The sequence below is a fragment of the Apium graveolens genome, chromosome 9, assembly GCF_009905375.1.
Source record: "Apium graveolens cultivar Ventura chromosome 9, ASM990537v1, whole genome shotgun sequence".
Classification (NCBI taxonomy): domain Eukaryota; kingdom Viridiplantae; phylum Streptophyta; class Magnoliopsida; order Apiales; family Apiaceae; genus Apium; species Apium graveolens.
The window spans coordinates 35,700,615-35,706,614 of NC_133655.1; positions in this window are offsets into that span (position 1 = coordinate 35,700,615).

Here is a 6,000-nt window from a genome sequence, read left to right on the forward strand (position 1 = left end):
ATAAATCTTGTGTGCATGTGTGTATATATAATAAAGTAAAAAGTACTACTTGAGCCAGGTATCTTTCTCGACGGTTCTTGTTGCATTGTTCTCGATGTTCTTTAGTTTCCAAGGCCTTTCTTTTATGATTTCTTTCCCTCGCAAGTCTTTTCTTCCTCTCAGCTTGTAAAGCGAGAACTATGAGGGATAATAATAATAAAGAAGTTTAGTCATGGTGAATGTTGAAAGATTAATAATCAAAACGACAATATTATCAATTTACTCTAGATAAAATCAATAGTATAACACCTATCGTTTGCAAATTTGAATCTTTAATGATAAGTAAGTTGGGTACAAAATACACATACTTGCAGATTGTTGACAATCTCCAACATTTAGTGAAGGCATGGTGTGTTGAATAGGTTCCAAGTCTCCTTCAGAACTAAACATACAATTCAAGTGAAAGAGCAAATGTCATATTTACCGGCTATTAATGGCGGTGTGACTTAGAGTATAACGAAAAAATAGTAACAACAAACATCCAAAATGTCAAAAGAAATGTGATAAATCTATTTATAGAAATGATATTTGCAAACCTGTATAAAGGTTTAAACGCTTCTCTTCTGCATTAATTTTTTATTTCAGTTAAAAAATAGAGAGGTTAGTAACAATGTATAAAAAAACTTTGTATGTATCATGTAAAACCTGTTCTTTGTATTTTTCTCGGCGTCTTTTGTTCCGCTGTTTTCGTTTTTGTTCACTTTCAGACTGGTTTTTTCATTCATTTTATATATCATCAAAATAATAAAAATTAAAAAATGAAAATACTATAAAGTTAGTTACTGCAAATAAATCTTGTGGGCGTGTGTGTATATATACATATCTTATAATAAAGTAAAAAATACTACTTGAGCCATGTATCTTTCTCGACGTTTCTTGTTGCATTATTCTCGATGTTCTTTAGTTTCCAAGGCCTTTCTTTTAAGAATTTTTCCCCTCCCATGTGCTTTCTTCCTTTCATCTTGTAAAGCAAGAACTATGAGGGATAATTATAATAAATAAGGTTAGTCATGGTCAACGTTTTAAAAATGTAATAGTCAATTCACTATTTTCATGCAATAAGACGGACTGTTTAATAATCAAAACGACAATATTATAGATTTACTCTAGATAAAATAACCGTATAACACCCATTATTTGCAAATTTGAATATTTAATGATAAGTTGGGTACAAAATACACATACTTCTAGGCTGTTGACAATCTCCAACATTTAATAAAGGTATGGTGTGCTGAATGGGATCTAGGTCTCCTTCAAAATTAAACATACAATTCAAATGGAAAAGCAAATGTCATATTTACCAGCTACCAATGGCGGTGCGATTGAGAGGATTACGAAAAAATAGTAAAAACAAATATCTAAAATATCAAAAGAAATGTGACAAATCTATTCATAGAAATGATAATTACAAACCTGTATAATGGTTTAAATGGTTCTTTTCTGCATTAATTTTCTATTTCAGTAAAAAATAGAGAGGTTATTAATAATGTATAAACAAACTTTGTATGTATTAAAAATAAAAAAAAAACATACATGTAATACCTGTTGTTTGTATTTTTCTCGGCGTCTTTTGTTCCGCTGTTCTCGTTTTTGTTCACTTTCAGACTGGTTTTTCATTCATTTTATATATCATCAGAATAACAAAGAGGTTAGTATGCATAAACAAACATTCCACGTAGTTAAAAATTGAAGACCGGGAATGTAATACATGTTCTTGGTATTTTTCTCGACGTTTTTTGTTGCGTTGGTCTTGTTCCTCTTTACTTTTACCATGGTTTTTTTCTGAGTTCATTTTCTATTTTAAATAAAAAATAAAGAGGTCAGTAAAACATAACAAACATTCTATGTATTTTAAAATTGAAAACCTGTCATGTAATACCTGTTCTTTGTATCTTTCTCGGCATTTTTTATTGCGTTGACCTTGTTCCTCTTTACTTTCACTCTCTTTTTTTGTACGATATTTTTCTTGTGCACGGCTTCTCTCAACTCCATAACTTACGATCGCAACTATATGAAAAGAGTTAGTTTCATTTAAACCTTTATATATATAATTATTTTTTAACAATTTGAAAATCTTTTTTATTTGTATTTCTATGAACATCAATTTTGAATAACTGTACTGTTAGTGTTTCTCATGATGGGTTTCCCTCCAAGTTATTACATGCAGATAAAGCCGAATTACTTGATAATTAGTATTTATTCATGTAATGTCATTCTCCAGCACTACATAATCATTATTGAAAAAGTTACAATTCTGAAAACTATTAATCCTTAAAAAATGTACACCAGATTTAGTTATGAGGATTTATATTTTTTTTGCGAAATTGCGGATATATGCATTAAAATTATACATAATTCAAAATAAAATAAAAATCAAAGGTCAGACTTTTAATAAATATAACATATCCATCTAATATCAACCTTGTTCTTTCCGCTACTATAAATATATTTTTTTAAATATTGGCCCATCAATCTAGTCTGTAATCAATATATCAAAGAAAAGATAATTTTATTTACCAGTCAACAGTCCTGACTCCCCAAAAGATGCTTCTAGTAACATGTCTTCCTCGAAGCCATTATCTACCAACAAACCATATGATATATGATTTTTAGGGGGGGAATATCACAATTACTTTCGGTATCCATATCTAGGAAAGTAATTAGTATTCAATAATCTGAAAACCTATTTTATTTGTATTTCTACAAATATCGATACACAATGGACCTTTCAAAACTACGTAAACAACACTTTTTGTAAACATAACACATATATGTAATATTAACTTCACCGTATTTAAGTTATTGCCAAAACAAAGGAAACATAAGAGTACCTATAAATAATCCTGACCCCAACATGAGTGATTGTGCTTCAGATAATGAATCTTTCTCGAAGCCATATTCTGCAAATATAGGGTAATACTTTAATAAATATAATGCATTCGTGTAACATAAAGTCACGACCTACGGACATAGCAGTAGTTTCATATCTATAATATATAATGGAATGTTAATCTCGATCCTTTCTGTACTTAAGATATTATTTAAAAGATAGTTTAATTTACCGGTCAACAGGCCTGACTCCCCAAAAGGGGCTTCTTGCAGTGTGTCTTCCTCGAAGTCATTATCTACAAACAAAACATATAAATCACGACTTTTATGGAAAAAAATCTAATTCTTTTGATATCCATGATTAGGAAAATAAATAATATTCAATAATTCGAAAAATTGTTTTATTTGTATTTCCATGAAAATCAATATATAACGGACTTTTAAAAACCACATAAACAATCCTTTTAATAAAATGAAACATAAGAGTGCCTGTAAATAGTTTTGACTTTGGCAATGAATTTTCGTCAAAGTCATTTCTTGCAGACAGATGTTAATATTTTGATAAATTGAAAAATATTCATTGCTAGTTTTAGCGTGGAAGCAAAATAAATATCAAGAAGTACAAACCAGAGTGTAGGTTTCTTTTCCTGTAATCTTCTCGCATTTGTGCATCACGCTTTATCCTGCATTTGCCAGCAATAATTTCTGACATACTTTTCTCTGGAATAATCTCTAAAAAAAAATTTAAAACATTTTAAGGTTAGTACTTAAATTAGCAGGCATTTAAATTATTTTAAAAGACATTTACATCTTGTAATACCTCATTCTCGCGTAATTCCTGTAGCTTTTGGTTTTGTTCTAGGTACTTTTTCAAACGATTGCCATTACCAAAAATCCATTCCTCATCAATTTCGGGTTCAAAATCACTTATTTTATTATCTGGAAGCTTCATAATTCGGTAATTCTGCCAAGCAAGAAAAACATCAAAGCTTAGATAGATTGAATAAAGTAAATTTCTCAGAATTTACTTAAAACTCCAGCCCTTTTTATTTTTTTAGAGGTAGAGGGTAGCTACTGCAAGACGACTCTCCTTTATTACACATGTCGAGGTTGCTTCCAGTTGCACTACTATAGTGGCATAATTATTATTTCAACTTATTATATTGAAGGTCTTTTCTTTCTTATATACATGAGCAAATAATAGAAACGCACGCTTATATTAAATATGGTAGATACGTTTTGTTCTAGCATATTCCACTCTTAAGTACTTTGGTAAAAATAATAGATACGCACACTTCTTATTCTCCGGGTTCTAAATATGAAAAAGATTAGGCATCAGACTTGAAAATAAACAAACTTAGTAAAAAAACAGGAGCAGGATAAGGCTAAACTAAATTCATTGTTTTATTACTACAATAATCAAAGTACAATATTATATCATTAATCATTAGAAGAAGAACCACGGTTTGGTCAAAAGAGGAGGTTAAGGCTAAACTAAATCCATTATTTTATTACTACAATAATCAAAGCAGAATGTTATATTATTAATCATTAAAAGAAGAACCAAGGTTTGGTTAAAAAGAAAAGTGGAAACGTTAACAAATTCCACTTGCATTTGGCATCACTGCTTAACATCATCTATTTGCTCATCTTTCGCAATTTACAACCAAAGATCAATAGGACAAAATAATAAGATTTTTTTTGCAAATATTCTTGAGATGAATTTCTGAAAAATCACTTTTCGTCAATTTAGTTTGACAAATAAATAGAAAGGAATTTGGTAGTGTATTTTTCTCTGGAATTTCACAAGCACAGTAGTAACGATAAGCAAGTCAAGAACACAACTTTGTATTAATACACAACTTGTTACGGCAACCTATATCAAATCAGTCAGATAGAAACCACTTGGGATTACTCATCAAATATTATTACTAAATACCATGACTTCAGTTAAAACTCCAGCTGATGATATTCTACACACCATACAGAGTACCTTTTGTGTATAAAGAAGTGGAAATCTAATATATTAAATGTACAAAATATATGAAATGTGTTAGATATCTCTAGGTGTTAAGGGTGTCTATCTCTATGCATTAAGGGTGTCACTAGAAGCCTATTAATGGGTGGTATACAAAAATAAAATTATTGATCAGGGCAGTGGCACCTTTATAATCGTGACATTATGTCTATTAAAAGCTGTCAAAATCGAAAGTATTTATGTAAACAACCAAACCCTTCTATCAAAAGTATATATCATTTGTATGTTTTTTACTATATTCTAGTTTTTTTGCCCCTTCATTCGGCACCTTCTGGAGCGACAACTATCAGAGCAGTTTATAGTTAAAAGTTGGCAAATATAACATTGGCCAAAAGAGAAAATAAAAATTATTATTATATACAATGACTTGATAATGTTTGGGCACCTTTAAACGGTGCTTCCATTGGAGATGCTCCAAGGACTATGCAAAAAAGCAAGAGATACATAATAATAAAGAAATTGACGTCTGTTTCGTGAATAGTAGATTGGTGATTCTGCAGGACAGTTTTTTATTATTATGGTGTATCAATAATGTAGGTGAATGATTGTTTGTGGTTAGGAATTCAATAAGCTAATCCAAAACGCCATAGAATTAATACATAAACACATCAAAATCCCCAAGTTTACAAATCAAATAAAAAAGTCTCTTGTAAAACAAAACTAAAAAAATATCAAACACCCACCTTGTTTAATTAAAAAGAACAAACAACCACAGTTTAATATTAGTGAAAACATGTGTGATGAAAGCATTAAATAAGAAAGCTATGTAGTAATATAAAATGAAAAATCACAGTGAATAATAAAAAGAAAAAAAAGAAGCTAATTAGAGAAATGATTACCCGAGGAATTAGAACAGGAGATGAATAAGAAGACAAAACATCATCAATTAGTTTGTTCGATTCCATGCTTTCTTTCAATCGAATCCTATAAAATTGAATGAGAAACAAAGAGCAAGAACTGCTGCTTGTGTGTGTATGTCTGTGTACTATGTTGTTGTATTTATATGTACAGTTTGTAGTAGAGTACTGGTATTTTGTATTGCTGCGTGTACTTTAGCTTTTGCCAAAACAACTTCAATTCAGATCAACTTTACA